We start from the raw sequence: 16,763 nt of genomic DNA, 5'->3' as shown, positions 1-16,763 counted from the left end.
TATTTTGCTTTCTGAAAATAAAAGAAAATAGAAAAGTTGTTTTTTAAAAAAAAGTAAAAGAAGAGGTGAGAGAGAGAGCGCGCGCCCCCTGCCTTCCTTGGGCCTTGGCCCACCCAAGCCGGCCCAACCCAGCTGGCCGGCCCAGCCGCCTCCCTTATCCCCCACCACCCGCAAACCCTAACCCGCAAACCCTAGCCCGTAACCACCCCCCCCCCCCCCCCCCCCCCCCACGTCTCTTGCTCCCTCTGTCCCTCCCCCGATCCAGATCGGGGGCAGCGGCCTCCGCCGGCCCTGCGACCCTGGCGCGCCCCGACCCCTTCGCCCTCGCCGTAGTGCGCCGTTTGCCGCCACAGCGACCGCGCCGCCCCGCCGCCGACGCCTCGCCTCCACGGAGCCCCGCCTCGCTGGACGCCCTCGCCACCTCGACGCGCCAACCCCGTCGCCAAATCGCCTTCATCCCCGTCGCCGAAACGTTACCGTCCTCCTCCCCACCGGTGCCATTGCGCCTGCCGCCGTACCCCTGCAAGGGGGGTGAGCCCTCCTTTCCCCCCTCGTTCCGCGTCGGCGTCGGCTAAATGCCATCACCGCGCCCTCTACGTCTCGCGCCCGCGCTCGCGGCGAGCGCGTGCTCGCCGCGCCCTGACCGCGCACCCGTTGCACCGCTCGCGGCCATCACCGCCGCCGCCGCGACCGGCGCTGCCCGCAGCCGCGCCGGACCTCCCCTGCTCGCGCGTCCGAGCCCCGCCCCGCGGCTCTGCTCCGCCAGCGTCGCCGCCCGTGCAGACCTTCCGCTGCCACCGCTCGGGCTCCGCCGCCTGCTGCCCCACACCGCGGCTGCCCCTACGACCGCCTGCCGCGGCCGGCCGGCGAGCCCCGCGGTGGCCACGCCGTCGCCTGGGTCCACCCCGCCCGGCTCCAGCACCCTCACGCCCGAGGCCATGCGGGCGGGCGCCCGCACCCATTTCGCCCGGTTGCCTCCTGGGCCACTGCCGGGTGGGGCCCGATGCCCCTGGGCCACTGACGTAGGGGCCCCACACCCCCTAAAATGAAAATTAAAAAGAAATGAAAATGTAATTAATAAAAATATTGATTAATTAATTAGTAAGTTAATTAATCCTGTTTAAATTAATCTAATTAATTAGTTAATTTAATTAAACAATAATTAATTAACTAAACCCTAATTAAACTAAACAGTGTATGACATGCGGGACCCACACGCACAGTTGACTGCTGACGTCAGCATGATGTCATGCTGACATCATATTTTACTATTCTAGATAATGTTGAAATGAATAATTAAATTCTAGAATTAATTAAAACTTTAGAAAATCATATTAAATAAACCGTAGCTCGGATCGAAAAACTTTGTACATGAAAGTTGCTCAGGACGACGAGGCGAACCCGGATACGTAACCCGTTCGTCCGCCACACGTCCCTAGCATAGCAAACTGCCACCGTCCCCCTCCGTTTCATCTGTTCGGAATCCGCCTAGCGCCGGGAATTCATCCTCGGATGTTTATCCCCTCCATCTGCAACGTGTAGTACTACGTTAGGGCAACCCTTGCTCTGCCCGTCGTCATGTTATGCCTTGTGATGCATTGTTTGCTCTGTATTTACTGTTTCTTCCCCCTCTTCTCTTTGGTAGACCCCGAGACCGATGATGCCGCTGTGATCGACTATGTCACCGACGACCCCTCCTTGTCTGAGCAACCAGGCAAGCAACCCCCCCCCCCCTTGAGCATTCTGATATCGCCCATTTCTTTTCCTCTCATGCTTGCATTAGAACTGCTACTGCTTTCTGTATGATCCTACTCTGATGCATAGCCTGTTGTTGTTACCTGCTTTCATACCTTATCTGCTTATCCTAAACTGCTTACTATAGGTTGCTTAGAGATCCATTAGTGACCGCACCTTGTCCCAGTTGCCTCGCTTTATGTTTGATGACTCGATCAACGTGATCGACGTCCAGGCCCCGACACCGCACATCACCCCCTAGTTGTACGACACTACAGAGTTACTATCGAGTGCCGAGGGCGAACCTCATACATCACTCATGATGAGATCTCTGTAGTGTAGCTATTCGGTCGTGATCATCGAGGGTGATTTCCTCCTTAACTACTTTCGATACGGCTCTGTCGTGCAACCCCTCAAGTGTGAACCTCGAGGGTGAATCCTCTTACGTTCACCTTGATGATTACATCGAGTGGAATTCACCGAGGGTGATTCCTCTAGTTTTCCCCTTGGTGTTAGACACACAGTTACTATGGTTACTATGACTTTACAACTGAACCATGTTACTAAAGACGGGTAGGCCCTAAGGGGTACCCGCGCGAGCTTAATAGCGAGTGATGTGGAGTCGGGTTGACCTGGAAGGTGCCCACGAGATACTTACGAGGCGTGGCAGGGCATTCTTAGCCCTTGTCGCAAGTACTCGAGACGGGGCGACGGGGTCACATCGATCGTGAGTCTCTGCTCGTTATTGTGCGTTCCTAATCCACTACGATTTGGATATTTGATCCGAGGGGCCTCTGGCCTGATAGCACTAACCATCACGTGGGCATAGTATGGGCGTTCTGCGTCGTATACATCAGCCGAAGCTTAATAGACGTCAGCGACTGAGCGGCGCGCGCCGGGTTGGACTAGTAAGCACCTACCTTTCTGAAGGAGGTAGCTAGGTCTGCTCACCAGCCGCCCACGCAACGTGCAGGAGTTCCCGGGGAGATGGCCCATGACCCCTGGGGGCATAGGTTTAGTCCGGCGTGCTGACCTCTCTATTAAGGATAGGTCGGGTTGCGGCGTATTGTTTGGCGGAGGCCGGGCATGACCCAGGAAAGTGTGTCTGGCCGGAGTTAATCGAGCGTGGTGGGTAAGTTGGTGCACCCCTGCAGGGAAGAAAACATCTGTCGATAGCCTATCCTACGGTAACGGACACTTGGAGTTGTATCCCGATCGATACAACTAGAACTGGATACTTGTGATGAGAAATGGATTGTGATGAGACTTGGATATGAGATGATAACTGGATAGTATGGCTCTGGGATTGCTTTCTCGCAGGGAGTCGAGAAAGGATCTCTGGCCGAGGTTGATAACACTTCTACTACTTTACTTTATGCTACTCTACTCCCTCCTGTTGCTGCAAGATGGTGGTTTCCAGAAGATGCTAGTCTTCGATAGGCTAGGCTTTCCCCTTCCCTTCTGGCATTCTGCAGTTTAGTCCACAGATACAACCCATTCCTCTGATACAGATGCATACTTAGTTTAGATCTGATGTAAGTCTTGCGAGTACTTTGGATGAGTACTCACGGTTGCTTTGCTACTTCTTTTCCCCCATACCCGATTGTTGCGACCAGATGACGGATCCCAGAAGCCAGACGACGCCACTGATGACTACTACTACCCGGAGGATGCCTACTACTACGTGAAGACCGCAGACGACTAGGAGTAATTAGGAGGCTCCCAGGCAGGAGGCCTTGCCTTTTCGATCGTTGTTGCTTTTGTGCTAGCCTTCTTAAGGCAAACTTGTCTAACTCATGTCTGTACTCAGATATTGTTGCTTCCGCTGAATCTTGTGTTTTCGAGCTTATGTATTCGAGCCCTCGAGGCCCCTGGCTTGTAATATAAAGCTTGTATTATTTTAATTTGTGTCTAGAGTTGTGTTGTGATATCTTCCCGTGAGTCCTTGATCTTGATCGTACACATTTGCGTGTATGATTAGTGTATGATTGAATCGAGGGCGTCACAAGTTGGTATCAGAGCCGACTGCCTATAGGTTGCCCCCTTTCTAACTCCTTGGCCGAAGTTGAGTCTAGTCACTGAAAAACTTTTACTAACATTGGCTGTGTGTCTTACGGGCCCACGTCCCCATATGGGTGGTATTACTATCTTTTATTCCTCGTCTATACTCTGGGACTCTGATCTCTCTTCTATTCGGGTTAAATAATTTAGCTAACTCTAACACTAGGTTCTCGTAACCACTTCATCCCGGAGAGCCCTTCACCACAGATGACCGACTATTTCATCAGAAGACTCTGAAGATACTCCTCGATGAGTCCCGAGACCCCGTGCCCACTTCTTTGTAGTTCCCTACCACCGATATATCCTTATGGATAACTACATACCCTTGTCATTCATACAAACATTCCTTGTTGTTCTTGTTATTACAAGATGCCCTGAACGGCTATCCTTTGTTCCGAGAATCCTTTGAGCTTACTGCCTTGTAGTTCCTTGTCACCTGAATACCCCTACGGATAACTTTGTGCACCTACCGAGTATCCGCTCACCCTCAGTTGATTCATGTACTTCACAAAATTCTTCGTAATACCATTCGTTCTTGTGAAAATCCTCAAAAGCCTATTGTTCTTAAATTTCCTGCTTGCTTGCATTATGGTTAATACCATAAGTCTAGTAATCTTATTGTCAGCCTTTGTCATTATCATTTTGAGTCCGTTGATACAATATGTTGCGAATGCTCGCAACCCTCAATCAGGTCCTAGAATTCATCCTTCCGGCTCAGACGTCATTTTAACATGTGCTGAATCTCGATCAATCAAATCGCCATCGATTGTACCCCTAAGGCTTTTCTACCTATCCATCCCTAATCAGAGCATTGCTTCTGATCCCTTGTCATGGAATTCATAATTCCTTTGCAATTGAGCTTTGAGTTAGTCAGTTGTTTCTATAATCTGATCTCTTTGCATTCTTTCTTCCTCTGGTTGAATATTGATGCTCACATCAGATCCCTTGTGGACCACCAGACCCCTTTTTCGGATTTTATCCGACAACGTCCTTCATATTCAATAAGCTTGTGAGCCTTTCCTCGGATACATAATGCTTTTGGTAAATTGTATCCTCCGCTTTCTCAAGCATGCTCTACTACCGAGCTTGTGTTATTTATTCTCGAAAATTATGATATATGTTCCTAAGATGCCCCGATGGGTTGAACCTATGCCTTCCCTAATCTGTGCGAACTCGAAAGTTATGCGGATTATACTCTACTGGCTTTTCGTCCGATATACTTTCAATACTACAACTTCATCAAGAGCGAGAAGTAAAATGAAAGGTTATGCATTGTAGAAGTGGGAGTCGACCCTGAACCTTTGTGTTCATGCACACGGACATGGTGTGTAACTTATCATGAAAGCTTCTTGCAAGGATATTTAATCTTTTGAATAATTCTTCCGGTATCGTAAATTGGATCCCTTGCATTTATGGTCCCGACCATATTTCCTCCTTGATCCCATTTACTGGGTAAGTTAAATTACTTATCCTCTACAACTCATTTCCCCCGTCCAACCTCTACTCCGATATACCTTCTAGCATTGCACCTAGTACTTGATACTGGGAAGCTTTATGCCCCATCACATCATTCCTAGCCTGATCGGCTATAATTTTTATCTTGTCAACTTTTTAACTGTGCTACCTGGTCCTTATGCCCGGAGCAACTTCCAACGATAAGCTAAGCTTACGTCGATCTTCCTCGTCATATCGTTTCGCTTTGAACAACAAGCTTGATTTCGAGTTTGTGTCGTACCCGTGGTTCCAATAACCTTTCGCTTTATCATTCCCTTGACTTGATGTCGTTGCCAATTGATTACATCTTCATGAAATCTCTCGACAAATGTGTCGTGATCATCATCAACATTCTGAGCTCTTCCAGGATATTGATTGAATTCATGGCTAGAAATACCATCCTTGCCTCTCGATGATTAGTGTCAGCACCAACAACATTCTTGTCTTCCCCCAACACAAACTTGTTCATATAATTTTGGAAATACATCCTTTTTGTCATGTTGATGGATTGTGGCTGAGCCCGTCGGCCATACCCTTATCTTTTCACTACTAAAATTGTATGACTTATTTTCTAAGTTGTTTCCGATGGATCCTTGGTGTATCCAAAGTCTGACCTTTGCTTGAAACCATGTCAATGCTATCTCGGAGCATGTCTGTGGTAATCCGATCTCCAAGAAGAACATTTGAAGTACGATACTATATTTTCTTGATCTATTATCCAAACACTGTTGTATGGGTAATATCATGATTCTTTCCTCACCCCCTTTAACTAAATGCTTTTGAACTTGCTGTCATATCATGTATATCCTGCTCCGCTTCCCCTTGGGAAGGATATACTCCTAATACTTGTGTTTAAACACATTTTCCTTTCCATTGGAGTGTTTAATCCGATAATCACTTTTTTCCCTTCCATTGTTTTGTATAATCTGTCTTGTGATCTGTATGATATAAGCAGTAATATTTCCCTGCTTATGTAAACACCTCGGTGTACATCTGTAGGTAAGACCCTGTTACTATTGTGGACGACATTCCGGTAACCACCGATGGACGAGAACTTTGCCTATTGGTCCGCCTCGTTCAACGAGCAGGAGAATGGTTCTCTTCGTCCCTCGCCCTTGGTATCGACGATTGTTGCTGACATAACTGGCAGGCTACCCTCTAACATGCCTTGCTATCATGACTGTGCAAAATGAATAGCGCCTTTCCTTCTTTTAACCCACATGGTGGGCCCATAACCCACAGTTCCACAGGATCGAAACCTGACTCTCTTGTACAACCTTGATGCCGAAATATTCTTTACACTTGGCTTCATATCATGTCACGAGCCACCTTCTGAGAGATGATGTATTCACGATGCTCTGAACCCTCTTTCTCACTCTGTTCAAGTATCAATCGTTGTTCATTCAGTTGAAACTTTCTATTGTACCTTCATACTTTGCTCTCGACGTTTTTCTTAAATTTCAACTCGAGAGATACTTCTGTCACATTCCCTGCATTGTTCACCAGACAATTAACCCTATATGGGACAGTTCTCCTGAAGTTACTCTTTACTTCACCACATAAATCTCGGGACGAGATTTCTTGTAGTGGAGGAGATTTGTAACACCCCGAGTATCATGCTACAGTAACCCCCTGGGTTTAATCTAATCTTTTTGGCTAAACAATGCATGATCATCTTTGATCCTATCTCATTTCAAATTCCACTTGAATTCAAATTCAATTACTAAGTGAAATTCAAAATTTCACAAACATGAGAGCTAAAATGTTCTTCTTGTGGCAAATAATCATTGGTTACTATTGGTGGTGAATCAAAATTTTTATAAGGTCTTTCACTGCCCTAAACTAAATAAAACACTGTCCTAGTCGATAATTTTATTGCCTTTCTAATTGGTAAAAATACTAAACTACTTTAATTTTGTGCCAAGTTAATTATAGGAGTGTCCTAAGTTAAAATGGTATTTTAGGTGCAAGATTAGTTTTTTATAAAACTATTTTTCTTTCTGAAAATAAACGAAAACAGAAAAGTTGTTTTTTTTTAAAAAGTAAAAGAAGAGGTGAGAGAGAGAGAGCGCCCCTGCCTTCCTTGGGCCTTGGCCCACCCAAGCCGGCCCAACCCAGCTGGCCGGCCCAACCGCCTCCCTTATCCCCCACCACCCGCAAACCCTAGCCCGTAACCCCCCCACTCCTCCCACGATTCCCCCCACGTCTCTCGCTCCCTCTACCCCTCCCCGGATCCAGATCGGGGGCAGCGGCCTCCGCCGGCCCCGCGACCCTGGCGCGCCCCGACCCCTTCGCCCCCGCCGCAGTGCGCCGTCTGCCGCCATAGCGACCGCGCCGCCCCGCCGCCGACGCCTCGCCTCCACGGAGCTCCGCCTCGCTGGATGCCCTCGCCGCCTCGACGCGCCAACCCCGTCGCCAAATCGCCTTCATCCCCGTCGCGGGAACGTCCCCGTCCTCCTCCCCACTGGTGCCATCGCGCCTTCGCCGCCGTACCCCTGCAAGGGGGGTGAGCCCTCCTTTCCCCCCTCGTTCCGCGTCGGCGTCGGCTAAATGCCATCACCGCGCCCTCTCTGTCTCGCGCCCGCGCTCGTGGCGAGCGCGTGCTCGCCGCGCCCTCACCGCGCACCCGTTGCACCGCTCGCGACCATCACCGTCGCCGCCGCGACCGGGCGCTGCCCGCAGCCACGCCGGACCTCCCCTGCTCGCGCGTCCGAGCCCTGCCCCGCGGCTCTGCTCTGCCAGCGCCACCGCCCGTGCAGACCTTCTGCTGCCGCCGCTCGGCCTCCGTCGCCTGCTGCCCCACACCGCGGCTGCCCCTGCGCCCGCCTCCGCCTGCCGCCGCCGGCCGGCGAGCCCCGCGGTGGCCACGTCGTCGCCTGGGTCCACCCCGCCCGGCTCCAGCACCCTCACGCCCGAGGCCATGCGGGCGGGCGGCCGCACCCATTTCGCCCGGTTGCCTCCTGGGCCACTGCCGGGTGGGGCCCGATGCCCCTGGGCCACTGACGTAGGGGCCCCACACCCCCTAAAACGAAAATTAAAAAGAAATGAAAATGTAATTAATAAAAATATTGATTAATTAATTAGTAAGTTAATTAATCCTGTTTAAATTAATCTAATTAATTAGTTAATTTAATTAAACAATAATTAATTAACTAAACCCTAATTAAACTAAACAGTGTATGATATGCGGGACCCACATGTAGTTGACCCAGTCAACTGCACAGTTGACTGCTGACGTCAGCATCATGCTGACGTCATCTTTTACTATTCTGAATAATGTTGAAATAAATAATTAAATTCCAGAATTAATAAAAACTTTAGAAAATCATATTAAATAAACCGTAGCTCGGATCGAAAAACTTTGTACATGAAAGTTGCTCAGGACGACGAGGCGAACCCGGATACGCAACCCATTCATCCGCCACACGTCCCTAGCATAGCAAACCTGCCACCATCCCCCTTCGTTTCATCTGTCCGGAATCCGCCTAGCGCCGGGAATTCATCCTCGGATGTTTATCCCCTCCGTCTGCAACGTGTAGTACTACGTTAGGGCAACGCTAGCTCAGCCCATCGTCATGTTATGCCTTGTGATGCATTGTTTGCTCTGTATTTACTGTTTCTTCCCCCTCTTCTCTCTGGTAGACCCCGAGACCGATGATGTCGCTGTGATCGACTACGTCACCGACGACCCCTCCTTCTTGTCTGAGCAACCAGGCAAGCAACCCCCCCCTTGAGCATTCCGATATCGCCCATTTCTTTCCCTCTCATGCTTGCATTAGAACTGCTACTGCTTTCTGTATGATCCTACTCTGATGCATAGCCTGTTTTTGTTACCTGCTTTCATACCTACCTACTTATCCTAAACTGCTTAGTATAAGTTGGTTAGAGATCCATCAGTGACCCCACCTTGTCCCAGTTGCCTCGCTTTATGTTCGATGACTCGATCAACGTGATCGATGTCCAGGCCCTGACACCGCACATCACCCCCTAGTTGTACGACACTACAGAGTTACTATCGAGTGCCGCGGGTGAACCTCATACATCACTCATGATGAGATCTCTGTAGTGTACCTATTCGGTCGTGATCATCGAGGGTGATTTCCTCCTTAACTACTTCTGATACGGCTCTGTCATGCAACCCCTCAAGTGTGAACCTCGAGGGTGAATCCTCTTACGTTCACCTTGTTGATTACATCGAGTGGAATTCACCGACGGTGATTCCTCTGGTTTTCCCCTTGATGTTAGACACACAGTTACTATGGTTACTATGACTTTACAACTGAACCATGTTACTAAAGACGGGTAGGCCCTGAGGGGTACCCGCGCGAGCTTAATAGCGAGTGATGTGGAGTCGGGTTGACCTGGAAGGTGCCTGCGAGATACTTACAAGGCGTGGCCGGGCATTCTTAGCTCTTGTCGCAAGTACTCGAGACGGGGCGACGGGGTCACATCGATCGTGAGTCTCTGCTCGTTACCGCGCGTTCCTAATCCACTACGATTTGGATATTTGATCCGAGGGGCCTCTGGCCTGATAGCACTAACCATCACGTGGGCATAGTATAGGCGTTCTGCGTCGTATACATCAGCCGAAGCTTAATAGACGTCAGCGACTGAGCGGTGCGCGCCGGGTTGGACTGGTAAGCACCTACCTTTTTGAAGGAGGTAGCTAGGTCTGCTCACCGGCCGCCCACGCAACGTGCAGGAGTTCCCGAGGAGATGGCCCATGACCCCTGGGGGCATAGGTTTAGTCCGGCGTGCTGACCTCTCTATTAAGCATAGGTCGGGTTGCGGCGTATTGTTTGGCCGAGGCCGGGCATGACCCAGGAAAGTGTGTCCGGCCGGAGTTAATCGAGCGTGGTGGGTAAGTTGGTGCACCCCTGCAGGGAAGAAAACATCTATCGATAGCCTGTCCTACGGTAACGGACACTTGGAGTTGTATCCCGATCGATACAACTAGAACTAGATACTTGTGATGAGAAATGAATTGTGATGAGACTTGGATATGAGATGATAACTGGATAGTATGGCTCTGGGATTGCTTTCTCGCAGGGAGTCGAGAAAGGATCTCTGGCCGAGGTTGATAACACTTCTACTACTTTACTTTATGCTACTCTACTCCCTCCTGTTGCTGCAAGATGGTGGTTTCCAGAAGATGCTAGTCTTCGATAGGCTAGGCTTTCCCCTTCCCTTCTAGCATTCTGCAGTTTAGTCCACAGATACAACCCATTCCTTTGATACAGATGCATACTTAGTTTAGATCTGATGTAAGTCTTGCGAGTACTTTGGATGAGTACTCACGGTTGCTTTGCTACTTCTTTTCCCCCATACCCGATTGTTGCGACCAGATGACGGATCCCAGAAGCCAGACGACGCCACTGATGACTACTACTACCCGGAGGATGCCTACTACTGTGTGAAGACCGCAAACGACTAGGAGTAATTAGGAGGCTCCCAGGTAGGAGGCCTTGCCTTTTCGATCGTTGCTACTTTTGTGCTAGCCTTCTTAAGGCAAACTTGTCTAACTCATGTCTGTACTCAGATATTGTTGCTTCCGCTGACTCTTGTGTTTTCGAGCTTATGTATTCGAGCCCTCGAGGCCCCTGGCTTGTAATATAAAGCATGTATTATTTTAATTTGTGTCTAGAGTTGTGTTGTGATATCTTCCCGTGAGTTCTTGATCTTGATCGTACACATTTGCATGTATGATTAGTGTACGATTGAATCGAGGGCGTCACAAAGGCAAGCCAGAATATTTCCTAGTCTAACCTATGTTTCCTAATACAATCACGTTACTCAACATTCACCATCCTTGAAGACGAAGAGATCCATGCAAGCAGTAAAATGTTGATTCTCCAAGGTGATGCCTCCAAGGAAACGATGTAGCCACCGTCGGCGCCCATAACCTAGAGCTAGGGATTTCTCCCAAGTGTGAAGACCCCCAGGTGGTGTAACGTTTCTCCACGGCAGTGCCTTAAAGAAGGGGAATGACACCATGGCAATGCCGTTGCCGATACCGATTGGAGGTTGAAACTGAACTTTCGTTGAGAGCTCAAGCACACCTCCGGATCCACACAGATTCGAAGAACTTCACAGTACACATCTTACTTGGCCAACGTCCACCAGCTCTGCCTAGGGTGCAGCTGTCGCCGCACCTCTCATGACAAAGTTTGAATGCACACCCTCCCGAGCCATAGATCTGAGTGTCAGACGCCAGATCCACCTCCACGACCTCCTCGCCGATAAAGTTCGATGATAATGCCCCAGGGTCGTTGCCTCGGCTTCCACCATGCGGATGAGCAAGACACGGAGCAGCTCACTACGCGAACCCGACATGCTCACGCGCACTGCACGGTATTCACCCCCCCGCTCTCTCCTCGAGCTAGCACACGTCGTGCCCCTCTGACATCACATATACATGTGACCTCATTGTTACACGCCACATGGAGCAGCACCAGTAGGCGCCACACCACCTGGCAATGTCACGGTTCAGGGTGCCTCAACATGTCAGTTGTCGCTCTGGTGGGCCGGTCGGAGGACCCCTAGGTCAGTTATGCCCTGGGCCATCATGGCGGCCCTTGGTGCTCTACAAAGAAGACTCTAGAAGACTTGTTGTTCAAGACAATGAAGACGAAGCCGTGGAGGACTCCCCTCCACCGATGTAGCCAACTAGGTTGTTGTAACACCCCTAGTGTCATGCTAGAATGACCTCACCCTAATGATGCCATGTCATCAAGTATAACAAAGCCAAATTGCCGCTTGATACAAATCAAAGTCATTTTCAAATTTAAAATAAAGTCAAATAATTAATTGCTTCAAACAGTAAAACTAAAATGTTCATAATATTTCCAATAATCACCGAGTAATTTTCATGATGAAACCAACATTTTATAAAATAATTAATCAGCCTAAAATAACTAAAATAGAGGCCAAAACAATATTTTAATTACTTTTAAAATTATTAAATTTCCAAACCTTTTTAAATAAATGCCAAACTTTTGTGGCAGTGGATTAATTTACAACACTATTTAAGGAGCAAGTTTTATATTTTATAAAACTAAAAAATATTGAAACTAAATAGAAAGAAGAATAAAATAAAATAAAATATAAAAGTTCAAAAAAAAAGAAATAATAGCCCCTAATGTGAACTTGGCCCTCAAGTGCATAGTGAGGCCCAACCCACCACCACCACCTCTCCTTCAACTTCATGTAGCAGGAGGCAGAGGAGAGCGTGGCGGCCATCCAGGCCTCCTTAGCCGGCGACACCTCCGTGGCACCCATCCCACGGTCCCTGTGATGGATAAGGGCACCCCGGCACCCCCTCCCCTGAAACCCTAGTCACCCGCTCGTCCCATCCCATCTTTAGAAATTATTGCTGAAGCATTGAAACATCATTGTTGTCGATGGAGTCACTAGAATTTGGTTCTTATTTAAGATAATTATGTTAGTTACATTTTGCTATACTTTTAGTCTTTTTATTATAATATGACATTTCCCCACAATTATTATTAGACACCTCAAACTAAGGATGTATGGCTGGAAATTTAATCTTAATATTTTGCAAATGAAGTCACAGACACACGCGCGCGTGCGCACATACACACAGACACACACACGCACACACAAACATATATGTTTACACAATGTGCAAATACATAAATAGCCTATTTCTTCTCTTTTTACGTTTCTTTCTCTCCACGCATGATGTGTACGTGAGAAAGAAAAGGTTTAGCCACCAGGTGATGTAAATGGGCTAAGGCCCAGTGGGAAAAGAAAATAAAGAAAAGGGACATAGAGAGAAAGAAAAATAGATTGGGCTAGGCCCATGTGGTTCAAAAAATATATATAGAAAAAAGATAGAAGCTCATTCAGTGTAGGGAATTTGGCCCAGAGTTTGAGAGAAGAAATGACTTAGATTTTCCTAAAAGGAAAAATATATAAGTGAATAGAAGATCAAACAAAAATAGAATGAAGTTCCAAAAATACAAATGCGCATATTTAATATGCCAAAGACAAGAAAAATATTCGGCAAAAAAGAGAACAATAAGAGTCAAATTTTTAATTTCAGTTGGCATTAGTTTAAATTAAATCCACCAAATTTATGAAAACTCAATTTAAGCTTTTATTAACAGAAAAAATATTTCACCCTAATTTTTGGAAAACTTTTTCATGAACATTCCGAGAATCGGGATGTTACAACTGCCCCCTATGCGGCACGGTCTCTATTGGAGCAATGAGTGTCCAGTAGGAGCTCCCTACCGCCCTTGAGACTTGCTTTGTCTATTGGACAGGGCCGCCAACGACGTTCATCGACAAACACCCTTTGTCGCCCAACTCGCCTTGTTGCATTGTAAAGTTTGTCCCATTCGGTACTATAGTCAATAAAAGCATAAAAGTTCCAGCATGTGCGTAAAAGTTGCCAAAATTATTTCTTAAAGGAAACATTTCAAGAGTTATATATAAATATAAGATGTTCATGCATTTTATTTTATTTTATGTGACTTGGAAAATATTCATATTAATCTGGAAAATGTTCACATATTTTAACAAAATGTTATGTTTATGTAACGAGAAAAAAGTGTTTTCAAATTTTAAAGAAATGTTTGTGTTTACGGTAAACGATAATGTATCTTAAAATAAATATTAACTTACAATGAAAATTTATTATTTTTGTGAAAAATGTGTAATAAAATAATGTTTATGCAAAACGTTTTCATGTATTAGGAAAAAATGTTCAGTTAAAAATATTATGCACATTTTCAAATTTGCAAGTATTGTCGCACTTAAGAAACATAAACCACAAAAAAGAATTTTTTTTGGGAAAACATGAAAGGAAAAAAGGGAAACATAAGCAAAAAGGAATGAAAAAACAAAAAAGATGGAGAATGAGAAGTAAATACAAAAAGAAACAACAGACAAAAAAGCTACAAAGGTAAATCAAATGAGCTGTATCAAAAGAACATAGCACCAAATAAAACAGCTTAAAACCTGCTGTGTATATTTCTATTTTTACTACTTTATAAATTTTTTTCAAATATGCAATGAATTTTTTGAAATATATGATAAACATTTATAGATACACAATGAACATTTTCTATATTTTTAAAATATGCTCTGAATATATATTAAATAAGCGATGAACATATTTTAAAATGCCCATTGCGGATTTTTTGAAACACACAATGAATATTTCACAATTGATACCATTTAGTACACGATGTATGTTTTTTAATACTAACTACACATTGAACATTGTAGCGACCTGACCCGAATGGATCAAGTCTCTGTGCTTAAGTGTCATCCCTGGATCGGTATGCTGACACACACAGTACTCGAAAGATTTATAACAGAGGTAAATCACATGTATAAAGTAACGTAAATACTATTACCTCAATCCATATAGCGGAAGCAACAAGGTTGTGGATTCCCATCAACACCAACGGCAAAGTTGAGTGTAGAAATCGTAACTCTAACGTATCACTTACTCGTTGTAAGAAACCTGCAATATGAGACATTGCAGCCCGAAACGGGTCAGTACATTGAATGTACTGGCAAATTCACACCATAGAGAATAATGAATAATGACTATCACTACATGCATATTTGGCTGGTGGAAAAGCTCTATGGTTATAAGGTTTTTGCGTAAAGCCAATTTTTCCCTACTGCAAAGGAATACATTTTAATTAACTATCATGGTGGTTGTTGAACATTGAGAATGGTTGACAGCATTCTCAATCCCAATTAAGCATCATCATTAAAACCCAACAATATTCATTTAAAGTAACGTGATGAGATCAACAGGATAATCCAAGAACTAGATACTCAAGATGTCCATAACCGGGGACACGGCTAATCATGATTAGTTTATACACTCTGCAGAGGTTTGCGCACTTTTCCCCACAAGACTCGATCGCCTCCGTTTGGTTTCTCGCACTGCAGGGTGTTTGAGAAGACGGATGACCGAGACACAGTCTTTCAGAAGCGCTAGCACCTTACATGTGGGTAGACCGGTACACCTACTTTCCCCTACATCTGCTAGTCTACCCATAAGAGTTCGCACGACTTAATCAACTATGCCAGAGCCCATAATGGCTTGTGGCTGCACACGGAAGTTTCTAGTATGAATAATCTCATGATCCCTTTGAGCCTGGGTGGCGGTCCAAAGAAAAACAGGCAAGTCCTGATAGACATCAGGTGCCTCAATCCACCCAGATGTGTGTTCAAGTTGCCACCTTAGATAAACCCTTAATTATAAATCTCACATCTGTCATGGATTTCACTCACCCAATCCACGTCTACTAGCATAGCATGGCATAATGAGCAAACGTAGAAGTAACTCCCAAAGGTTTGATAAGAAACAGGTAATAGGTACTACCTCATCTACTTCCCATCCCACAATTTAATTAGATCCTAATCATGCAATGTGTGAGGATTGATCTAAAGCAATAAAACTGGGTTGTAGAAAAGGTATGATCAAAGTGTGAACTTGCCTGCAATGTTGATGAAGATGATTCGCACTCAAAACTCTTGATAGATCTACTCGTCACACTCCGGTCAATTTATCGTAAGCAAACAATAGTAACCACACATAAGCAATCACTCAAAAGATCAGAAAGAACGAAGAAAACAATTCGGAAAACATCAAAACCAAGAAAATAACTCTTGCAACATAAAACAATTTCTAACAGTACCAAAATTATGTGAATTTGGCCTTATTAGAATGTTTAGGTCAAGAGCTTCGATTTGCAAAAAGAATCAACTCAAACGGAGCTACGAAACTCAAGTTATGATCAAACGAAGTTTGAATTCAAATCTGATCTAATTCAAATTTTTAAACTTTTCAAAAACATGTTTGAGTTGGATTACTGGATAGAGGGGTTCATAACAAAGATATGAGCGTTGGTTTCGTTGGATTTGGATAAACGGGTAAAAAGTAATGATCGTTTGAAGTTCAGGGACTAAACTGTAAATAAAATCATCACAGATAAGTCCCTAGACGGAATTAAAACAGAAAAAGAAAAAGACTAAACTACGAACGTTCGTTACCGAACGCTAATGGACGAATTCGTTCGCTGCGAAGGGATAAACAGCGAACGTTCACCGAATGGCCTAACTAGAAAAAAGAAAACCGATCTAAACGAAAAAAAACCGGTTCATCTTTTGGGGTTTTACCGGTCGGGCGGCTCGTCGGTTTTACAAAAAAAAACCGGCGGTGGCGGCGGTTGGCAGATCGGTGGCAGCGGCGTGCATCCGGCGAGCCGGCGAGCTTCGGTGAGCTCCGGGGTCTGCGGCGGGGTGCGGCGTTGGGCGGCAGCAGCGGCTTCGGCGGGCGAGCGGCGCGGTGGTGCGGCGCGGCACGGCAGGCGGCGGTACTAGCGAGCGGCTGCGCGGCAAGGGCGGCTGTGGCGGCGGCGGGGCGCGAGATGCGGCGGCGGCGCGGGCAGAAAGGCGGCGGGGCAGGTGCGGGGAGAGAGAGA

At 46.4% G+C, this 16,763-nt stretch overlaps 1 long non-coding RNA gene across 1 annotated transcript; it reads left to right on the top strand.

Moving 5' to 3' along the window:
- The first annotated feature begins 228 nt into the window (after positions 1–228).
- On the top strand, positions 229–3,655 carry LOC147960016 (uncharacterized). Its single transcript, XR_015611097.1, has 3 exons — positions 229–531; positions 1,646–1,714; positions 3,351–3,655. It is a non-coding gene; the product is annotated as an uncharacterized LOC147960016 (long non-coding RNA).
- The last annotated feature ends 13,108 nt before the right edge of the window (positions 3,656–16,763 follow it).

Source organism: Triticum urartu, chromosome 7A (genome assembly GCF_056163025.1).
Source record: "Triticum urartu cultivar PI428250 chromosome 7A, HENAU_Tu73, whole genome shotgun sequence".
Lineage (NCBI taxonomy): Eukaryota > Viridiplantae > Streptophyta > Magnoliopsida > Poales > Poaceae > Triticum > Triticum urartu.
This window is presented reverse-complemented; position numbering and strand designations above follow the sequence as displayed.